General features: G+C 36.8%; 1 pseudogene across 1 annotated transcript; it reads right to left on the bottom strand.

The window, feature by feature from the left end:
- Window positions 1–20750: 20750 nt before the first annotated feature.
- On the bottom strand, window positions 20751–23508 carry LOC309970140 (heterogeneous nuclear ribonucleoprotein C-like; annotated as a pseudogene). Its single transcript has 3 exons — window positions 23192–23508; window positions 22575–23104; window positions 20751–20810 (listed from the first exon to the last, which is right to left on the bottom strand). The product of its transcript is annotated as a heterogeneous nuclear ribonucleoprotein C-like (transcript).
- Window positions 23509–24479: the final 971 nt, after the last annotated feature.

Raw genomic sequence — 24479 nt, 5'->3', positions numbered from 1 at the left:
ATGCCACTCAAATAAGTACAAATACTGAAAAGTCCTAAAAATAACAGCAGGAATTAGTAAAATAGAATGACCCATGTCACAGAAAAAGACAAATAAATAGGGCTTCCCTGGTGGCACAGTGGTTGAGAGTCCGCCTGCAATGCGGGGAACATGGGTTCGTGCCCTGGTCCGGGAAGATCCCACATGCCGCGGAGTGGCTGGGCCCGTGAGCCATGGCCGCTGAGCCTGCGCGTCCGGAGCCTGTGCTCCGCAACGGGAGAGGCCACAACAGTGAGAGGCCCGCGTACCGCATTAAAAAAAACCAAACAAACAAAACCAAAAAAAATGATGAATAAATAAAAGACCTCTGATAAATTTCTGATTTATTAAATTTTTAAAAATTGAGAAAGAATGCACAAAGTTTAGCAACAAGGGGGCAAACCACAATTCTAGAGGAGATACACTTTAAGAAAGTTTTATGAATGGTATACATTATATAAGACTTTATGTTAATAAGTGTGAAAATATACTGAAAAATATTTTTAGGACAATGTAAATAATCAAAAACAATTGTATAAAAAAGTATCTGGTTCATATGTTTTAAGAACTCTATAGAGTTTTCAAGGAATACATACTTTCTGAAGTACTTCAAGCTTCAAAGCATAGAAAACGATCAATATTTTTTAAAAAACCTATATAACATAGGTATCTACAGCGGCATTAATGCAAACACACACACATCAGAATTTCAAGGTCACAGGGTTGCTCCAATACTGCCAAAATATTAATGCCTATTTCCTAAATAATGTGTAAAATTCATCTAAGTAATAGGTTAAAAGAGGAACTACATCCACTCTTTTTGAGTGGCAATAAAATTAATTTTAAAATGTAAAATATTTTTCCTGATTAAAAGGAGATGTCAGCAAATTTGATATGGAAGAGAAATATCTTAATATAAGTGGAATATATCTCACACTGGAGTATCCTAATTAATGCAAAACCCAGTGGAATTCCTATTAAAATGAGGTACAAAGCAATCAGTCTCTTCATCACTACTATAATTCAACACTGTTCTTGAACTTCCAGCCAATGCATTAGGCAAGAAACATAAATACCGAGTATAAAGAATGGGAAGAATACTGTTACACTCAAAAGGTATGGTAATGTAAATAGAAAGTAGAGTAGTATCAAATGAGGAATTGTTCAAATTTTTAAACATTAATAAAAGGGAAAGAGTGACATTCAAATTTCATCTTTTAAAGATTAGATATGTTACATGTATAGCTTCCAGAGCAAGAAATTGTATTGAGTTTGCATCCAGTGAGTGCGAGTTAATGAAAACAACCCAAAAGAACATGTCTGTTAATTATATTTCTTATAAAAATAATAAAGTATTATTTAATAAGAATATTAGAATTTGTCAAAGTATGCTGTTACAAGGAGTGAGCTCTTAATAAGGGCTGAGTCCTAGTTCTAAAGTCGTGCCCATCACAGTTTATCCCCAGACGTTTTTTTTTTCTGTTCAAGACTTAAAGATACGTCAGAAAATTGCAATCTCTTTGATTAAAATGTTTTGTAAGAGTTACTGTCACTCTCTCCACACTCGCTAACTAATGTTGTTTTCAAACTCTACAGGAGATGAAAGTCAAGTCCTTTGCTATTTTAAAGCATGTCCCTACCAGCCTATCTGACAAACAACATGTTTTCTCTGCAGTAACTGAGCAATAACCCCCTCACCTCCACCACCACCCCCTCCTCCCAATTTTGAGATCTGTTGCTTTTTTTTACTATGGAGCCGTAAACCAGATGGCGTAGCAAGATTGAGCAGCACCTATTGCATTTGTACTCCCAAAGCTAAGTATGAGAGTAGGAGTATAATCTGATAAATATTTTCAATTCTATGAAATCCTTTATCGCATTTATTATTGCTAATTTGTTGGGTGTTGTCATCTGGACCAGAAGTATTCCTTTTAAGTGACTCTATTAAAGAAACTCTCCATGAGATCAGGATCAAAAAGAATTTCGCTTCTGAGCGACTTGTTTGCTCTTATCATATGGAGAGTTAACTCATGTAATTGTCATGTTTGATCTCTGCTTTGGCTACTAGGGAACTTTCACTCCATCCAGTACACAGTTTTATGATAAGAGTCTCTGTGTACTGGATTTTCCCTGGCTGCAAGCATTTCTACCCTCTTACTTCTCTCATACCTAATTCCCTTTACTTTTCATTGTCTTTTATTGAGTTTTTTGGCATATGTATGTTATCTTATTTTTACAATGAACTAAGCACTATGCATATACAAATATTGCTTCAATTTCACAAGTTTGCATTGCACATCATTTTGTATTTTCTCCCTATTTTCTTCCCTCCCCATTCTCTATATCTTTCGCCTCTATCTATCATTCCTCAAATCAGAATAGTTTTGATCAAAGGAATAAGCCTTAATAAGTTATAAGCAGGCTTCCGTCTGTGAAGATGGTGGTTACTTTTCCTGTTACGGATCTGGAGGCTTTTTTACCAACACACGGGCACATATCTGAAGAAAATGAAAGAGGATAATTTTTATCAAGAACAAATGCAGACCAGTCCTTTGGGATGTCCGAGTACCCGTAAGATCTTATAAACCGCTAATTGCTTTAAATACAAATCTTGAAAGTGGTCCAGGGGACAGTGAGTCTGTACAGTTTCTTATTAGCTGAATCAATATCGATGCTTTAAAAATGGGCAAGAACATGAAGACCTTGAAGCTTCTTTTGTTACAAGGAAACCAAAATGGAATATTAAATATTTAAAAAGTAGGTCAGACTTAATAAATGCGTTTTCAAGTGCCCCAGCCTTTAAATTAAGCCCCAGTATGGAAGAGATGGATTAGAAGTGAGTTATCAGCAGCAACACCAGTCTATGCTGGTGCTCTTGTTATGTCAAACTTCTATTTACACAGAAATAGCCTAATGAGAATTTACATCTAAAAGCCACAATAAGGACGCAGAAAATTAAATGCCTAATTCTCAGCAGAGGCAACTGTGCAGGGAGGCTGGGGATTAAGCCAAGACCTGGTGTCATAAAGTCTGGGGAGCACAGCTACAGGGAAAAGAGGTTGTAACAAACACACACACCCTGCCACTGAGCTGTCAGAATCCCCGTCCTGCTTCTACCACAAAATGACAGGATTTTCCCCACTGTGTTGAGAATGATGTTTTCCAGTCTCTGCTAACAGGCTCTGGGAATCCGGTGGTTTTAATGAAATACACCATGGGTTCTGCAATCTTTCAATGCACTAGATAGCAGGATATATATTATAAACTTTTCTCTGTCACTGTTTCTGGGATGATATTACTGGCTGTGTTCCATGAAGACCGTCTTCCTGGGGAAGGGGGCGGACCAGAACTGTCAGCAACTGTCTCTATCTGAGGCGAAGACCAGAAGACTCGGCTGATACTTGTCTCTTGAATAGAGCAGTAATGAACAAGGCACGGATCAACCCTGTATTTAAACTCTATCAATCTGTTACCAGTGCTTTGCAACACGACTGCCTGCAGTGCTGCTGGGCAATCCATATTGATCCCCAGCTACACTCAGTTGCTTTAACTTTGATCGGCACAGGTACCTACTAAAAGTACCAGATTCGTCCAATGAGAAACAATTCTAAAAATCATCTGGCATAGGTACTTCTGAATTCTGGGTGCATGTTAGAACAATTAGGGAGTTATTCTAATCCTGGCTTAGAAATAACCATGGTGAGACCTCACTCCAGATCAGCTGAATCTGAACATTTACCTTTGGGGCCCAGGTATCCTATGGTAAAATGCATCCCAGGTGAGCCTACAGTTTAATCCAGAGTGAGAATATTTTAAGTTCTATCCCTGCCAGACATATGGATGGGCTTCAACACTGTATACAAGAATCTGTCTACTCTGTAAGAATTATTTCACTTTATAACCTACTAATGCAAAAGGCCACCAGTCCATTATTTCCATTTCAGAAAACTCTAATTTTTCTAAACTCCTTATAGTAAAAAAGTTCTCCCCTGCAATGTTCACCCTTTGGAACCACAGAGAATACATTTCACCCCTTTCTATATTTGAAGATAATTGTCATTATTATGGCTCCATTGTGTTTCTTTTCCCAGGTACCTTGACTTTCTCCTTGTGATTCCAAGCTGTGTCCAGAGGGACACAGCTTCCAACTAAAATGAACAAGTAAAGTGAAGAAAGCCCCCTGGGTCTGATGGGTGAACGTCCTTGGTTACATTTGAGAACAGTGTCTCGGAAGGGCACTCGTGGATACAAGAGAAAAGCCTTAGAAAATCCCTCAAAAGCAAAAAGGTAAACCTTCTACAGAAGTATTCCTATGGAACACTGTTTTAACTAAAATTCTCATATCCGAACTAGGCCACTGAAAATTTTGTGGCCTTGAACTGAAATAAATTTGTTTACCTTGCAAGTTACTCATCCCTGCATTTTTCAAAATCTTGTAAACTATGGATATGCTTAGAAAACACAAAGATTCATGATCTCTTATATTCCTGTGCTATTTTAAACTAAAATATGTTAAAAATTCTAATATCGATAATGTTGTCTTCCTTGCATCCACCAGTCTCCTCACACTTTTAAATTTGATTTTAAAACATTATAGACATTATTTTCTAAAAGCTTCACCTTGAGGAAATTGTAATAAAATATAAAGAGAAGAGAAATTAATTTTAATGCCTCTTTTCTTTAGCTGTATAATAACAGGACTATTTATTATTTGAAGAATAACATTATGTTTAGGGTTTAATTACTTACATGGAGTGCACAAATCATCTCATTTAATTCTAAAAACACCTCTATAGATAGGCATTATTATGATTGTCACTTTACAGATGTGAATAGAAAGTTTCATAGAGGATAAAAATTTAAGCAGCCCAATAAATTGTGAATCTGTGTTGATTTTAATTATTTTAATTCCAAATAGATTCATCTTTCCACATTTTCATATAAGCCAAAAAGGGGTACACATTCCTCAAGAGAGAGCTATCATTCTCCTCTCTCAAACGTCAAGTGCTCCCCACATATATTGATACATTCAAAAAAGTGAGAAAAATAATTAATTACCACATTATCACAGTGAGAGCAGGGAAGAATGTGTAAACGAAACGTGTCTTTACTGAACTTCCAAAAAGCTGGAGCTACAATGACCCCTTAGTATATTTTGTTTTCTCTCTGTGCATGCATGTTTAATGTCCTCTTCTAGGTCACTGAGGTCCATTGATTTCTAGAAAAACAGAGTCTACCTATCTTCACTTGTAAATTATGTATTTGTAGTCTCCCCTGTGCAGAACCTTAAACTGCAGAAGAACAAATGGTCTGCAAAACCAGGGAGACAAAGCCTCGCTCAAAGGGCTTTCTGATAGAGGCAGCTTCTTCTCCAGGCTTTGTCAGCTGCCTCTGTTTCAACTTAAAATTTCCTTGTTCCTAACACCTTTAAACTAGAATGAACTTTTCTACATCTTTCATTAGGTTCAAGATCCCAGCCACCGGGGGATCTACCTGTTCACCTGTGTTTACCTTTGTAGCCCAGGAGTCTGTGCCCCACAGTCAGAGACACTCAGTAATTGTCTATCAAACAAATAAATAAATGAACTAAGAAATGAATGAAAATGCAAACTGGGGCACGTTATGGGGTGAGAGAACCAGTGCCTGGGCACAAACCCCTATTGACCTTTAGTTCCTTGACAACAAGATTCCTATCATAAAAAAATGTATGAAGAGGACTCAGAGGAGGGAGAAGATACACCCAAAAGGCAGGTACGCTTTCCAAACTTGCCAATTACCCTGATAAATCGCAGGCAGAAATGACAAAACTGAATTCATTATGAGACGTGCACATTCATTCATTCATTCATAAACAACTCCTGAATGCCTCCATTGCAGACGCTCTTCCGTTCTCCAGGATACCCAAGGGAATTGAAACAAGACACCTGCCATTGCAGATCTCACATCTGGGGGTTATGGTCCTGTCCCAAACCTACATCTGCAGAATCCTTTCCAGAAAGGAAATGAAGGTCACTATCCTTCTCATAGCTCAAAACAGATGGATGTGGAACGAGAGGGCTGTGGTTCGCTAAGCTGAAATCTGAAAGCAAACAAGCAAGCAAACCAAACTTCTTGATTTCTGAAAGAAAAATACATATATATCGAACAAAAGATTGTTAAAAAGAGAGCGAAGGAAACTTAAACAAGCAAGCAAACGGTGACATCTGAACACAGAATAGAATGGCATATAGCACAACAAAGAAGCCACTGATTAGGTGCAGCCTCGGTGAGGTGAAGGGTTAATACCCGCTGCCCTGGCTGGAAGGTCAGAGGTCCGCAGAGGGCATCCAATTACCAGCGCAATTGATTCCGTCCTGGCGATATTGTTCTGACAACATGCAGTGCGTGAGAGGTGAGTGTCAGGGGCACCTGTGTCTGTGTAGATATCCACGTGCTTGGGGATGATGGTGGCCATTGTGTCCTTGAAGCCACAACCTGTCCTTGCCAGGACAGCAGCAGCCCTGACATTGCAGGGCGAGGCAGGGGGAGGTGTCTTGCAGAGCTCTGAGACCATGGCTGTCACTCAAGGAATCACTAGCAATGAAAGGGAGGCGGTGACGCTTGTTGTGTTGTCATCACACTGCAAGAAGGCTGGCTGCCGACCAAATTAGCTTGCTTAGGGAGTGTGAATCAAAATGACATGTAATCTGAATGTTAATGAAAATTTTCTCTTGCTTCAGGCTTCAGATCCCATCCAGAAACCTGGCATCTGGAAGACATTATCTTCTTCCTCTTTCTCTCTCCCTCTCTCCCTCTCTCCCTCTCTCTCTCTCTCTCCCTCTCTCTCTCCCTCTCTCTCTCTCCCTCTCTCTCTCGCTCTCTCTCTCGCTCTCTCTCGCTCTCTCTCGCTCTCTCTCGCTCTTGCTCTCTCTCATTTTGAATTTTCAAGTTTACATACACTGTAAAAATAGCTTTTAGCCAGCAGTGCTTGGACAGCTGATGTTTAGTAAATCATATAGCTGAGTCAGTGGTGGAGGACCTTCCCTGAGGAAGAAGATTTCGAGATAGTAATATATTTCTTTACTTCAGTGTGTGTCTATGAAATATGGCAACTCTAATCTCAAGTAAAAATACTTATGAAACGTAAGTCTAATCATCATTGTGAGGGAAGATGCATTTTTGTTTCCTCCTACACATTATAATACAAAGTGTATCACATCTCATGTGATGAGGTATTAGCAGCTCTTGTTTTAAAACGGCTAACTATGTGTAACCACCCAGTAGTATTTATTTATTTATTGCAAAGGCCTGTATCAAATTGCTTAATGTCAAGATTGTTTATGGCTTGCTATAAAATATTTTAAGAAATTTGATTTAAAAATAGCAAAATCAGGTAAGCAGAGATATACAGGTGTGGGAGAATGTTGATGCAATTTATTCACACTCTGACTGGTAGTCTTTTGTTAGTGGAGGTATATTAGAGTTCATATTTCTAAATTAAAAATACAGAAAGATGTCTCCTTGATAAGCAGTACTCCGGTTCCACTGGGCATGGGGAATATTAGAACAGGCTCTGTGGAACGAGATGCACTGTATTTCTTTCTGTGTTATACTCATTCTTTTGTGAATGTAGCAAAGTTGGGATCATAGGAAACTAATCCCAGAGTTTATCTAACAGAGAACAACCTGTGTGGTTTCTAAACCATAATTGAGCCAAAATTGTTTCCTGTGTCTTCATATCAAAAAATAAATGAAGATGTGATAAAGAAATGCAGTCTATTCTTATTCTACCCAATATTAAGGACCATTAATACTTTTTTTTTTTAAAGAGAGATCACTTGTCTGGAAGAAAAGAGACCTGGTATTCTAGTTCTAGTTCCATAATTATTATCTAGTTTTAGAACTTTTGAAAGTCCACTTCATTCCCACATTTATAATATAAAATGTCATAAATATTTTATTTTTTAAATTTTTATTTTATATGGGAGTACAGTTGATTAACAATGTTGTGTTAGTTTCAGGTGTACAGAAAAGTGATTCAGTTATACATATACATGTATCTATTCTTTTTCAAATTCTTTTCCCATTTAGGTTATTACAGAGCATTGAGCAGAGTTCCCTGAGCTATAATATAAATAATTATTTTAGATTTTTGTAATTCTAAAATATTAATGGAAAAACTTAGGACTCATGAACTTATATATGAATAATAGTAATAATAATAACAACAACAGCATATTGTCACTTTACCATATGCCAAGGACTGTGCTAAATACCTACTAAGCATTACTTCATTTAATTTTCACACTAAGGCTATAAAAAATATTATCTTTGTTTTAAGTTGAGAAAGCTGGGACCTAGAGAGTTTAAGTAACTTATTCAAAAGCACAAGATACTACACAGCATAGTTTGATTTGAATCCAAATCTCCCTGATTCTGAAATATATTTTATTAACGTTACATTCTGCTACCTCCTTTAGTGGTTCAGAAGCCTGTCAAAGTTTCCAAGGTAGTTGTTACAAATTTGCTGTTTGAAAAAAAAATAAATGAATACATAAATCAATGCGATAGGTGATCGTGCTTTCAAGCAACATTTTGTTCAAAATCTATATCTCAACATAATACATGAAATTGTTCTTTCCCTGTGGCCCTGGTGGCCATTCTCAAATATCAGCTCTAGAATGGCTTTAGCTGTGGGAGCATAGGAATAATTGTCGGCAATCTACTCTATGTCAGGGACTGCACTGTGAGGTTTTAATCCTCCCAACATCTCCACGGAATAAATATCGAAATTTAAAGGAAGAGAAAACTATGATATAGCTGCAATTAATGAGACATAGCTGGAAAAAGCTGCTAGAGAAAAGTACGGCAGCATGGTTATTTTGTGGTTATTTTTAAATTAGGCTGTATTTTTCAGAGGAGTATTAGATTTACAGAAAAATTGGGAAGATAGTACAGAGAGTTCCCATAGAGTCACACAGAGTTTCCCCTGTATTAATACTTTACATTACTTTGTTACATTTGTTATAATTAATGAAAAGATACTAATAAAGTATTATTAACAATAGTCCATACTGTATTCACAGTTCCCCAGTTTTCACCAAACTGTCCTTTTTTTGTTCCAGGATTTATGCAGCACAACACACTGTATCCAGCTCTCATCTCCCCTTAAGCCCCTCCTGACTGTGACAGTGTTTCATATTTCCTCTTGTCCTTCATGAACTTGATCGTTTTGAGGAGCTCTGGTCAGGGATGCTGTCGGATTTTCCTCTGTTGGGATTTGTCTGATGTTTTACTTATGGTTTGACTGGGGCTCTGAGACTTGAGGAGGAAAATCACAGGAATAAAGTGCCATTTTCATCATATTACGTCAAGGACACATAATAGCAACATAACTTATGACCTTTGATGTGGACTTGGATAACTTGTCTGAAGTGGTGGCTGTCAGGTTGTTACTGTAAAGTTACTCAAACCACCCCTCTCCCCCTGGATTCCTCTTCAGAAGGAAGTCTCTGTGCAGCTCACGCTTGAAGAGCTGGAGTTGTGATCTCTCTTCTTTAGGGATGAATAGCTATATAAATTATTTGGAATTCTTATGCATGGGAGGTTTATTCCTCCTTCCTCATTGATTAATTTATTGTCATTTATTTAGATCAGCATGGACTCATGAATATTTAGTCTACACTTGAATTATAACCTAATATGACTTTACTGGATTTGTGACACAGACCATTCCAGCCATGGGGCTCTCTGTGTGGCCCCTGACCCCTCTGACATGCCCCATCAGTGTGAGTTCTCGTTGTTCTGTTTGGGCACTTCCTTGCTTCCCGACACTGCAGGAGGCTCCAACCAGGCTTGTCTTGCATGCTTCCTGGCCCAGTCCTGGAATCAGTCATTTCTCCAGGAAGCTTTGGTTTCTCTTTTTGGAGATAGGCATTAGAAACCAAGATCTGGGCATGAGGTGGGCTCTTTGCTCCTGAAGAGTTGTTTCTTTTAGTCCTTCAGAGCAAAGGAATATATGTGCATCTATTAACCTGTGTATATATAAATAGCTATAACTATTTCCATATGTAACCATCTGTAATTACACTGAGTTCTCACTGATGTCTCCAACTTTAATCCCTTTCCACTTGGATCATTTTAGCCTCCCATCCTTGCATGTCTGTAAATTCCCTCTCCTACTATCTGCTGTCTATTTCCTTAAGTGTTCAACTCCTACGTACCTCCATAGTACTATGAGAATTGCTATCCAGTACTCCTGTGGGAAACAACTCTATCAACTGGAATACAGTGCTTATGTGCAGTTCCCTTTGCCTTCACTGCATTCAACAGATTTCACTTACTTCCAAAGTTATATAAGCCAGCACCTTTCCTGTACACCTCCTTCTTGAAGTTGTTTTATTCATAACCATATTAGGTTCTCTTGTCACAGTCTGCATTCCTTTCTAGAATCCCCCAACATTTTAAATTATTTTTATTTTAACTTGCATACAATAATGTTCACTCTTTGTGCTATAAAATGCTACACATGTTCACAAATACATGTCATGTATCCATCATTATGAAACCATACATGTAGTTACATGACCTAAAATTCCCTGGTGCTTCACATCTTTATCTTTCTATTCTCTCCTTGAACACCTCGCAACCACTGGTACTTTTAAGGTCTGTGGTTTTGCCTTTTCCAGAATGTCATATAATTGGCATCACAGGGTGTATAAACTTTTCCTACTGGCTACTTAACAATGTTCACTTAAGATTCGTCTGAGTGTTTTTCTTGATAGCTTATTTGATACAAATAGCTAGTTCTTTAAATATTTTGATTCAGTTACTTTACCAAATGTGCATTTTGCAAATATTCTTTCACAGTCTATGTTTTTTTTTCTTTTATTCTCTTAACTGTGTCTTTTGTAGATTAGAAGTTCTCAATTTTAATACCATCCAAGTTATCAGTATTTTTCTTTCATGGATCCTGCTTTTGGTGCTATAACGTAAATTTACCATCAAACCCAAGATTGTCTCTTAGCTTTATTATAGTGGTTCTATAGACTTTTACTTTTATATTCAGGTGTCTGATTGAGTTGATTTTAATAAAAGATTTAAAGCTGAATCTACATTTTTCTTTTTTTTTTTTGGCTTCAGGGCATCCATTTTTTCCAGCACCATTTTTTCAAAAGATAAACTTTTCTTTATTGAATTGTCTTTGCACCACCATCAAAGATCATTTGACCAAATATGTGTGGGTCTATTTATTGGCTCTGTTCTGTTCCAATCAGCAGTGATTCTGTCTCTTTTCTTTCACCGACACTACAATGTCTTGATCACTGTACACTCACAGTAAGTCTTGAAGTCTGGTACGGACAATCCTCTAATACTTTTCTTTTTTAGTATTATGTTGCCTATTCTGTGTGTTTAGTCTTTTCATTCCAACTTTATAACCACTTTGTCAATATTTACAAAATAGCTCGCTGGGATTTTGATTGGGATTATACTGAATCTATGGATCAGTTGGAAAGAACTGACATCTTAACAATATTGAGTCTTCCAATCCATAACTATCTCTCAATTTATTTAGACCTTTTTGGATTTCTACAGTCAGAATTTTGTAGTTTTCTTCATATAGATCTTATATATATTTTATTATATTTATACCTAAGTACTTCATTTTTGGGGTGCTATTGTAAACAGTATTGTGTGTTTTTTTAAAATTTCAAATTCCAGTTGCTCACTGCCAGCACAAAGGAAAGCAATTGACCTTTGTATATTATCTTGGTATCCTGTGAACTTGCTATATTTGCTTATTAGTTTTAAGGTTCTTTTGTTGATTCTTTGGGGTTTTCTAGGTAGAGAATTGTGTCATCTGCTAACAAAGACAGTTTTATTTCTTCCTTCCCAATCTGAATATATTTTATTTCCTTTTATTGTCTGATTATACTACATAGCATCCCATGTGATGTTGAATAGGAACTGTGAGAAAGGACATCCTTGCCTTGTTTTTGATATTGAGAAGATATCCTGTTTCTCACCATTTAGTGATAATGTTATCTGTAAGCATTTTTTGGAGATCTTCTTTAACAAGTTCCCCTATATTTCTAGTTTTCTGTTTTTGTCATGAATAGGTGTTTTGTTTTTCAAATGCTTGTTTTGCATCAACTAATATATATTTTTTCTTCTCTAGCTTATTGATATGATAGATTACACTGATTGCTTTCAAGTACTCCACCGTCTCCCGTCGCGGAGCACAGGCTCCGGACGCGCAGGTTTAGCGGCAATGGCTCACGGGTCCAGCTGCTCCACAGCATGTGGGATCTTCCCAGACCAGAGCACGAACCCGTGTCCCCTGCATCGGCAGGTGGACTCTCAACCACTGCGCCACCAGGGAAGCCCACTCCACCATTTTTAGTACTGTGTTGGCTGCTCTGTGTCTTTAGCCTTGTTAAATATCAACTTTAGAATCAGTTTGTCAGTATTTATAAAATAGCTTGCTGGGATTTTGATTGGGATTTGATTTAGGTTTCTACACTTCCCCATGCATCCATGTGCCTAGAGGGAGGCTAATCTCATCCCTGCTCCAGATTCTAAGGGTAATTTCATTCTTCTTGCAGTGATTTGTACAGGATAGCCACATAACCCATGTCTGGCCAATGAGATTAGAGAAGCTGGCTAGTGGACTTCCAGAAAAAGTTTATTTGCTCCTATAAGGAGATACAGAATTTTTTTTAATCTTTTCTTCTTCTACACATTTTCATATTTGGATGTGCTTGAATATTCTGTCTCCTTACTAACAGTCTGAAAATGAAGCCAACACTATTATAGCATAAAGATTGAAAGAATCTGGTCCTTGATGTAATCACTGGGTGGTAGAGTCTCTTGACACTGTCATGTACATTAATAAATTTTCAAATTACTTAAGACAATTTGAGTTGTGTTTTTCTTTCAGCCCAAAACATCCTCACCAATGAACTGCCTTTATCACCAAGCCTCTGAATCATCTTGTACGTGCCTCCTTTTCTGCTGCATTGACTGCACGGCTATCTTCCCTCCAGACACTAAGCGTCTTTGAGAGTCAAGAGGACATAGTGTATCTTATCTCTTTAGAACCAGGGCCTGATACAGAGTAGGTACAGAAGGCATGTTGAATGAATGATTGTTCAAGTCTCAATCTCCCCAGAAGCTTGAAAGATTTTTATCAATACTATTATATTTATAATACTTATTAAAACTTCACTGTATGCCAGCTACATGCATCATCTTATAATCTTCCCAACAACTCTTTGGAATAGATATGATTACAGTATTGCACTCATTTTATTGTCAGAAACTGAAGGTTGGGCAAGTTCTGACATCTGACAAATTTTTATAAGTGATTTTTTATTTTCACTTATCTCTAATTTTTAAAAAAATTTCTCTTGAGACTTATTTGATGAAGTGTTATTATAGAAGTGCTTTGTTCGATCTCCTAGAACTTGGGATTTTCCAGTTATCTTTCTGTTATGGATTTCTAGCTTAATTTCAAAATGTTCTTATTCCTTATGATTTCTATTCTTTTAAATGTGTTAAAGTGTGCTTTATGGCCCTGTATTGGGGTTTTTTTGGTGAATATTCCATGAGAGCTTGAGCAGATTGTGTATTCATCTATTCTTGGATGAAATGTTCTGTATATGTCAATTAGATCAAATTGATTAATGATACTGTTTAGTTCAACTAAATCCTTATGGATTTTCTGCCTACCGTATGTATCAGTTACAGAAAAAAGGGGACGGAAGTCTCCAAATTCCTTAGTGAATTTGTCTGTTATTTTTTTTCTTGAAGATCTCAGTTTTTGTCTCCCATATTTTGATTCTGTTTTTAGATGCATACATTCCAAGGATTGAAGTGTCTCCTTGAGAACTGACCCTTTTCTTTATCCCTGTAATCTTCCTTATTATGAAGTCTATTTTGTCTGAAACTAAGTGAGCTATTCCAAATTTATTTTGATTAGTTTTTTCGGGATATATTTTTTTCTATCTCTTCCTTTTTTCCTATCTATGTCTTTATATTTAAAGCAGGGCTCTCAAAGACAACATATAGTTGGATCTAGTATTTTATCCACCTTGACAATCACTGTTTTTTTAATTGAAGTGCTTAGATCATAATTAAAGTGATAATTGATTTGGTTGGCTTAATATCTAGAATTTTGCTGTTGTTTTCTATTTGTTGCATGCTTGCACTTTGTTTCCTTCCTTTTTTCATCTTCCCCTCTTTTTCTACCTTCTCTGGATTTTACTTGAACTTTTATTTGATGACTTTCTCTCTCTTCTCCCAGCATATCAACTATACTCTTCTTAAAGTTTTGAAGTTATGAGTTTTTACTAGATTTATATATATACCTTCTGTTAACACTATTTCAGTTCATGTGTAATTGAAGTGTCTTACAAGTATTCTGATTTCCTCTTCTGTCCCTTACAGCATTGTTATTATTCATTTCACATATGCATATGCCATAAACACCAATACATTATTGCTAGTATTACTTTGAACAGTTCTTTATTAGGTCAATTAAGTATAATAAAAATACAATACTTTATTTTTCTTCATGTATTTGCTCTCTGATGTTCTTTCTTTCTTTATATAGATAAAAATTTCTGGCTTGTATTATTTTTCTTCTGAATGAAGAAGTCTTTTTAACTCTTTTTGGGTGGGCAGGGGGATAAGGTTATTCTGCTAGTGATGAGATCCCTCAGTTTTTGTTTGAGAAAGTATTTCTTTTTCACTTTTGAAGGATAATTTCATTTTATATAGAATTTTTTTTCTTTCAACACTTTTAATATTTTACTCCACTCTCTTCTTGCTTACATATTTTCTGACAGGAAGTCTGATACAATATTTATTCTTGTTTCTCTACAGATAAATTGATTTTTCCCCCTTTGGCTTCTTATAAGATTTTCTCTTTGTCTTTGGTTTTCTGAAATTTGAATATGATGTTTATAGACCTGAGCTTACTGGGTCTAAGGTGGTTTAATGTATGTCATTAATTTAAAAACATTGGCAGCTATTACTTCAAATATCTATTAGCTCCATTTTTCCTTTCTTCTTCTTTTGATATTCCATTTCCCATATGTTATAGCTTTTGCAGTTGTCCCACAGTTCTTGGATATTTTGTTCTTTTTTTATTTCAGTTTATTTTCTTTACCTTTTAGTTTGGGAAGTTGCTACTGACCTGTCTTCAAGCTCACTGATCCTTGTGTCAGCCATGTCTAGTCTACCAATGAATCCCACAAAAGCATAATTAATTTCCATTACAGTATTTTTCATTTTTAGTTTTCCCTTTTGATTCTTTCTTAAAATTCCTTTTTGCTTAATGTTGCCCATCTTTTATCACATATTCTCCACTTTTTCCAATAGAGGCCTTAATGTATTAATGATAGTAAATTTTAAGTTTCCTATCTGACTACCTAGAGTTGGTCAAACTGTGAGGTCAAATCACAGTCCTCCAGCCAACTGAGTTTGAGAGTTCTGACCCCAACTGCAAGGAGTTAGGGTCCAAATTTAAAGTCAGAGGGAAGTGTCCACACAAGACCACTTTCACTTCTGATACCTACTGCAAGTCCACCCTCCACTTCATCTCACCAGAAACACAGAACTCACTGAAAGCTATTATACTCATAGACATCATTATTTACAGAGTGAATATACAAATTAGAACCAGCCAAAAGGTGCATAGGGTAGAGTCCAGGGGGGTTTCTAACACAAAGCTTCCATTGTCTTCAGGACTTACTCCCCTCCTGACATCCACGTGTACCTGCACATCACCTTGAAGTATTGCCAACCTGGTTTTCTGTCCACCCCTCCTTAGAGGTCACACTGACAGCCTGTGGTCTGAGGGACTTGGCATGATTCACCTTATTAGCATAACCAATCAGGTGTGGTCTGAGGGGCTCATCATGTGTAACAAAGACACTTCCATCACTAAGAACTTCCAAGGGCTTAGAGGTAGCTGAGGACAGAGACCAGACTTCTGATCTAGCAAATCTTCACTGCACACTGATAATCCAAAATCTGTGTTATATCTGAGTCTGTCTCTGATACTTGCTTTCTCTCTTCAGACTTTTTTTTCAGTTCCTTTTTCCTTGTTTTTGCTCCCACTCTTGCTTAGTTTACTGGGAGCTCCTTCTTAATAGAGTTTATGTCTTGCAGCAAATTCTGCTATAATTCACTGCTATTTTATTGAAACCTTGTTGATGTGATGTTAAGGTATGAGAGTGAGGGGGTAGATGAATTCTATAATCTTATGATTACATCTAAGTCTGTTGGTGGGTCTATGTCCCTGTGCTGAGATCTTCAGAAGTTTTTCTTAACATTTTTATCCTTCCCTTTGGTGAGACAGGAAGGCTAGAGGGAGCTAGATCGGATAATTCCCCTTGCACCTGGTTGGTAAGGATCTGGTAATATCTTTTCCCTTGGAGGGTATGCCTTTGTTATTGATAATGCTCTAAGAGTATTTTAAAATATTTTCTTTTCTCCTTCCCCTGACAGAAGCAAGAAGGGATTTTTCTTAAGTCTTAACCATGAGAACCTGGTGGGGCTTCTGGAAATAAAACTCATGAAAATGTGAATGTCCTCCTATGACTGGACTCCCAGGAGTTTTCACTCTAAAGTGAGACCACACTCAGCCTCCAGCAATTCCTCAAAATTAAAGTGAAGTGTTTCTACCAGTTCATGGCTTTAGCAATTCCTGCCCCTGATAAAATAATCTCTGATGAGATTCTCTATATTCACATGTCTGTCCAAATTTCAAGGTAACTGTTTGCCCTGTGACCCCATTTCCCTGATAGATCTGTTGACTGAACAAAAAAAAAAGCACAATGTGAGAGATATGTGTTAAGTTTTATATGAGGCAAAACGAGGACTATAGCCCAGGAGACAGCATCTCAGATAGTTCTGAGGAACAGTTCCAAAGAGGTAATAGGGGAAGTCAGTATATATGTGATTTTGGTGAAGGTGGTGCATGCAATGAAGCACACGTCTCAGTAGAAAGTTGCTACAAGGAATAGATGTCTCCATTAATGACTTTAGTGCTTTTCTACATATGAGAAGATGCAAGAAATTGGGCTTATGAAATCTGAAAATATCTAACTATCTGAAGACCTGTTCTGCCAGTTTTTCCCAGAGCACAGATGCCTCATTTCTGATCTCAGCCCTGAACTCCTTTCAGGGTATGTTAAAGGTCAGAGATTGCAGTGGCTAGTGACTCAATCCTTGTAGAGGCAGATGGCAAGCAACATAGTTTAGTTGCCAGGTCCAAAAAATTAATGGATTTTCATTTCTTTCAGCTTCTTTTCTTGTTGTAATGAAAAGAGTGAAGACTATCAAGCTCTATATGTGTTGGAGACAACTCTGCTTTGATTTATTTTAAACTCTTTAAAAACTAAGCAAAATTGAGGTCATTTTGTTATATGTTACTGTAGCTTCAAAGCCCTACCTCTAGCATTCTTGAGCTGTTTATTTTTTAAATAAACAATTAGGCCATCTGCAAATAAAGAGTTTTACTTCTCTCCTTTCAATCTATATCCCTTTTCTTTTTCTTGACTTGTTGCCCTTGCTACATACAACCTCCAGTGCAATATTGATTGGAAGTTAATTATATTCATTGATTTATGAATGATAAACCAACTGTGCATTCGTGGGATAAATCTCACTTGGTAATGATGCAGTGTCATTTTATATATTGTTGGATTTATGTATTGTTGAATTTTCTAAAATGTGTTTTAGAATTATTGCATCTTTTTTTGTAACATAGATGGTCAGTTGTTTCATTTGGTTTTTCTTTCTTGTCCTTCTCTTTGCCACTTTGGTATTTGATTAAAGCTGGCCTTAAAAATGCGTTGGGAAGCATCTTCACTTCTTCCATTTGCTAGAAATATTTGTGTAGGTTGGTATTATTTCTTCCTTAAGTGTTCGGTAGAACTAACAGTGATGGCATGTGAGCATGTAGTTTTCTTCATAGGAGACTTTTTAAGTAACAATTCACTTCAACTTCTTTATTAGCTATAAGGTATTCAGGTTTTCTATTTTTCTTGAGTGAATTTTAGCAGCTTATGTTTTTAAGAAATGTGCTTATTCCTTTCAAGTTATCATATTGATTATTAAAATTTTGTTCAGAATATCCTTTTAATTATCCTTTAATTGTCCATAAGATGCACATTGATGTCATCTCTCCACTTCCTGCTATTGATAATTTGTGTCTTCCTTTTTTTTTTCTGGTCAGTCTTGCTAGAGATTTTTCGATAATATTGATCTTCTCAATGAGCCAATTTTTTTCATTGAGTTTTGTTATTTTTTTCTGTTTGCAAAGTTATTGATTTCTCCTGTGATCCTTATTATTTCCTTTATTCTGCTTGGTTTTGATTTGCTTTGACCTTTTTTCCTAGTTTCTTGAAGTCCAGTGTATGCTTATTGGATTGATATATTTCTTATATTCTAAAATAGTCATTTAGTGTTATAAATATCCTCTAAATATTGCTTTATCAACATGCCACTAATGTTGATGTGATATGTTTTCAATTTCATTCAATTCACAATCTTTATAATATTCTCTTTGATTTCTTTGTTGATGCTTGGAGTCATTTAACAGTGCTGTTTTCCAAATTTGGGGGATAACAAGGTATCACATTGTTACTGAATTCTAACAAACAAATGTATTCAGTGAATATACTTTTGTATGAATTAAGTTTTCTACAGCCCAGGAAATAATCTATCTTAATAAATGTCTCACATACACATGAAAAGAATATATGCTTTGCTATTATTGAATGGAATGTTCTATAAATCAATTAGGTCAAATTATTTGATGGAGTTGAGTCATTCATTATTTTTTATCAATTTTTTTGACTAATTGTTACATCAGTAGTTAAGAGGGGTGCTGAAATCTCCTGCTATAAATTTGGAGTTGTCTATTTCTTCTTGTAGTTGCACTGGTTTTTGCTTCATGTATTTTGAAGCTCTGTAATTAAGTTCACAAATGTTTAAGGATATTATTTTCCCTTGATGAATTGACACACTTGTCATTATGAAATGACTTCTATACCTCTGAAAAATTATTTGATCTGAAATTGACAAATATTAACATTGTCTCTCCAGCTTTTTTTTTAATACTGTTAGTGTGTTATATATTTTCCCATCCAATTTCATTTAAACTATTAGTATAATTATAATATAGTACAATTCTTGTAAGCAGCATGAAGTCAAGTCTTGCTTTATTATCCAAACTGATGATTTCTGACTTTTAATTGAGGTATTTAGTCCCATTATATTCATGTAATTGTTGATGTAGTTAGATTTAAATTCTGCTATATTCCTATTTTTTAAATTTCTATTCTTTGTTTCCTTTTTCCTCTTTTTGGATCTTTTTTACAATTTTCTTTCCTTTTGTTAACTTTCTGTCTATATGAGTTTTAGTATGTTAGTGTGCACATTATAACCTCTTGTTGACAGTTTTTTGCTCTAGTATTCAGGCATAAACCTAGAGGTCAGGAATTGGAGACAGTCAGACTGACACACGGAGAACTATGTTCAAATCCATGTGTGCTTTTTGCCCAACATCCGGTTCCTCAGAACAAATATGTGCATGTGGATGGACTGCTCCCTGAAGGTCATGAGGTCACATGTACATATGCATTGATGGTCAGCCTACTCTTCCCACAGTTCCAGATATCCCCTGAAACTTATGAATCATTGTTTAACAAAATTGAGTTAAATTGTATAGAGCTCCCGGGAAAACACACCTTTAAGGCACAATATTTTCCTAAAATAGCCTCCTATAGAATCATTTTACAGAATATATGCCCTGTATGCTCTGAATACAGAATCTAAAAATAGTGATAATATTTAGCATTATCAGGCTCACATGACCACCAAACATTCTATTAAAGGTGGAATTACATTGCTATTTAGAAAAGCGAATCACAGTTCACAGGAGTTAAGTTAGAAGCAAGCTAGTTTCATGTCATGCAAGAGGATAACAATTTATAAAGTGGCCATTGGGATGTATCAGGAAATGCCAAAATTATCAGAAAGATCTTCCATTTCAATATTTCTGTGGACTTTGCTTGATTCTCTTTACAAATAAGAAACATTGTCTACCTTTGTAAAAAGCATCAACAACAAAACGATCACTTTAAAATTCAATTCTATGCAGGTGTGGAACAGAAAAAAAAAATTCTTCAGGAATACATGTGCCTAAAATTTGACATGTTAATACTTCTGTGGGAATGCATTTTCAATATTTTTTTCATAAAGAAGTAATCTCTACATTCTAACAACTAACATCTGAGGTGATATCTGTGGAAGAGAAAACTGGGTAATTTTTTAAATAATTCGACCCTTAAAATCCATGCTGTGGAAGGCTCAAATTATCTAGATTGGCTGTCATGGAAACCAGTAATCAATTTAGATAGCCATCTCCACTGACAAAGGAAGTCTATAGCTTCGGGACAATCATCTGTGCAATTTTAGCCAACTCCAGCTCCTCCCCCACCACACGTACTACACACATCCACATTCCCAATTCCCTTCCTATTTTCTAGCAAATGACCTCGATATTTAGGGTAGGGGAGAAATAGAAGCTGGAATTCACACAGATTGACTGTGTTTGCCTGCAATCAGAGACATGGCCTGAGAATTGATTTAAAGGGTAAGGAACTCATTATCAAACTCCCACTGCAGGCCACTGAACCTGGACTTTGCTTTTTAAAATAAAAGGTGAATATGCAACATTACACAGCACATGGGAGAGTTCCTTTCAGTTCAATTTTTGTAATTAGAAATTCAAATGTCTATTCAGTGAAAAAGTTAAAAAGCTGTCAAACACAAATTTTGTAAATTTCCAAAGAGAGGAAAAGTAAACATAATCGTATAGATGTAGGGTAACCACTTTCTATTAGCACACCTCTTTTTGATACAATGTTTATTTAAACATTGTCCTTGTGTCAGTCTCTTGATTGTAACCAAATAATTCATCTGTGTTCTCTTTAAAACAGTATTGGAAATACATAACACTTTATTAGGATACTGTTAAATGGCATCTGAGAGATTCTATGCTTTTGTTTGTTGTAGTGATTCTCTATGGAACTAATTAGGGGAAACTTTGGATTTTTTATGGTTTTCCCAAACTGTGTGTGTGTATATATATATATATATATATATATATATATATATCCTCAAGTGGAATTTACAAGCAATTCAAAACTGTCTGAGTTGTAAGAACTTTACATTTCAGCTTTTAAATATATAAGTAGTCTGATAAAAAGTATAATGGATTTAGGGCTTCCCTGGTGGCGCAGTGGTTGAGAGTCCGCCTGCCGATGCAGGGGACCCGGGTTCGTGCCCCGGTCCGGGAAGATCCCACGTGCCGCGGAGCGGCTGGGCCCGTGAGCCATGGCCGCTGAGCCTGCGCGTCCGGAGCCTGTGCTCCGCAACGGGAGAGGCCACAACAGTGAGAGGCCCGCGTACCGCCAAAAAAAAAAAAAAAAAAGTATAATGGATTTAGATGTTAAATATGCACAAGTGAAATTTGAGGCTGAATGAAAATATAGATAAAGTGTTGACTTGAAACTTTCATGAGAAAGGGCGTCCTGGGTGAAGGTAAAGTGATGTCTGCAATCGATCAATTCCTTTTTCCTCATTGTATGGATGCGTGGAAAAATTGGACAATAGGATGCAAGTTTCTTGACAGCTTTATTTATTTATTTATTTATTTTAAATACAATAATAAAAAAACAGTGTGTTTATTTTTTCTCCAAATTCCTGGTTTAATAAGGACTTGTTTATTTTGAGGAAAAAAGGTCCCAAACATCAGGCTATTCACAAAAATAACCCACAGTATCAACTTTAGAAAACAAATCTTAAGACTATTACACTAATTATTTTTCTAGAGTATCCATTTGACATGCCAACTCTCATTCACAAAAATACATTGTTACATTTGTGTTGAACAGCCCCACACAGCACTCTTATATGGGGTATAACCCGCATAACTCTAATTCAAAGCTGCTCTCAGGTGCTACTCAACTAATGAGACTGCCTTTGTAGTTAGGGAAGCAGCTACTGAACTCATACATACAACCTTTTTATTGTTAAGTCATAAAGAGGTATCAAAATTAAAAGCAAAAATTACAGGGTAAGACTTAACATAACTACTAGGAGCATCAAAGGAAGTGAAAATGGGACTAGGCACAGGGCAATGTGAAGTAATGAACATGGGAAGGACAAGGATGGGGACAACAGTGAGCATGTGCTGAAGATACTAGGGGAGAGGATCTGGTGAAAATTTTGATCTTAGACAAGTGCCTAGGTAAAGAAATAATAGGACAAGGTTTCTAAGCCCCACCATGTGCTTAAGAGTCATCCTCAGGCTTCCCTGGTGGCGCAGTGTTTGGGAGTCCACCTGACAGTGCAGGGGACACGGGTTCGTGCCCCGGTCTGGGAAGATCCCACATGTCACGGAGCGGCTAGGCCCGTGAGCCATGGCCGCTGAGCTTGCGCGTCCGGAGCCTGTGCTCCGCAATGAGAGAGGCCACAACAGTGAGAGGCTCACGTACCGCAAAAAAAAAAAAAGAGTCATCCTCGCCATTGGCGCTGTCTCTGTCATCCTCTCCTTCCTCAGCCTCTTTTTCATCAGCCTTGATCAACTCCAGCTGGTCATCCCCCCATCTTCATTATCATCATCATCCAGTAGGTCCCCCTCCTCAGCAGAGTCATCTGCACCCCCTCAGACTCCATCTTCACATTAGTCTCATCTTTCTTCAGGGAGCTGCTGCTCTGCTCCTCTTCTGACTTATCATTCTTCATCTCTACTCCTTGTTTGCTCTGTTCCTTTTCGATTTTTTCCAGGCTTTCCAGTAGAGAATCCACTTTTTGTTTTATCTGGGTCAATTCCTTCTTAATGGTCTGAAGGTCATCTCCTTTCAACTTTCCAGACTTAGAAGAAGATCCCCGCTGTCCACTCTTAGAATTGAAGCCACTTTTTCCCCTTCATGAGGTGTTTCTTGATACACGCTGGCCTTTTGAGGGCACTACAGCCCTAGCAATAGAAGGAGGAGGAGGAACACGTGCTGGGTAACAGTACATCCTGTAATAATAATCCCATTGAAAGTCATAGTCCAAGTCAAAAGAGGAGCTGAGTAGAGGGGACGGAAAAGTGTGTTCTGGTACTCACCCGTACATCTCCACTGCAGATCGTTTCGCAGCTGAGTTTCCTTGGTTCACTTTTGGCTCTGTGGCCAGATTAATATCTAAAACCTGGCCAGCAATCATTCTGCCATCCTCTCCTGCCACAGCAGCCCAGGCATTTCTCTCATTAACATACTGAACGAAGGCAACACCCTTATGAACAGAGCAAACCACGATTTTGCCATATTTCGAGAAAATTGCCTCCACATCAGATTTCTTGACCACAACAGTATTGAGATTCCCAATGAGTACAAGATAGTTCAAGGAGAGAGGATCCGTCTTGTTGGTAACATTGCTGGCCATTGTCTTTGATGATAAGGTGCCTCACAAAGCTGAAAAATGTAGCTGAAGATCAAAGAAATCTCACTAAAGCAAGTTCCACTAATTTATATATTTCAAGTGATTTGTAACCAGGAGGGGGAAGGGAGAAGAGATTCGATTCTGAATCTCCTACTCCTGAGTTCTATGCAGAGAAGCCGACTGCTGCTCGAGGTCCGCAACACAGCCACAACCGCTCAGCCTTCGCCTCTTCACAAAATCAACAGCTTTATTTTTTATCTACAATTTTCTAGGTAGATTCTGTAAATTTTGTAAAAGATGTGAATATAAAATTTTTATCTATGAATATAGAAAAATGGAAATTTAATTAGACCAATTTACATCCTATAAATGGATGATGTAAATACTAAAATCATAGGACATATTATGTATTTTAAGTTAGTATTAACTTTGGCATCACATTTCCTGGAGACCAAGAAAAAAATAATCATGTTCACAGTTATGCTGTTCCTACTTTATGACTGAAGGAAGAGAGTAGATTCTCTAGGAAATGGAAATGTTTACATGGAGCCAAGATCCTCAAGATGTTACTCATGTATGGCTTTACATAAAGAGGTAATAAAATATCACAGTCTGAATAAATATAACAATGTGAAAATGAAAAAACTGACACTAAGTAAAAACTAAGGATATTATTTGAATGTTTCTATTAGTTACTACCTTTGTGAGCGTCTAAATAAGTAGACTTATTTAATTTCCCTATTTCCAGTGACAGAAGAATAAAACTGGTGAACTATGCCCTGTAGTATGTCAATCTGAATAAAAACTTTCTGGTCAATGCTTTTGACTTCATAGCTACAGGAAATCTTTACAGACTAACAGCACAGTTGCTCTTCCTTGCTAGACTTGTGTTTGACCGAGGATAAACGTACTTAGTATTCACTAAGTATAAAATATATCTCAGAAGTGATATTTAGAGTTCTGGTTCCGGAAAA

The sequence above is a fragment of the Leucopleurus acutus genome, assembly GCF_964270905.1.
Source record: "Leucopleurus acutus genome assembly, chromosome: 12".
Taxonomy (NCBI): domain Eukaryota; kingdom Metazoa; phylum Chordata; class Mammalia; order Artiodactyla; family Delphinidae; genus Leucopleurus; species Leucopleurus acutus.
The sequence above is the reverse complement of the archived record's forward strand: the minus strand, read 5'-3'. Positions and strand labels throughout refer to the sequence as shown.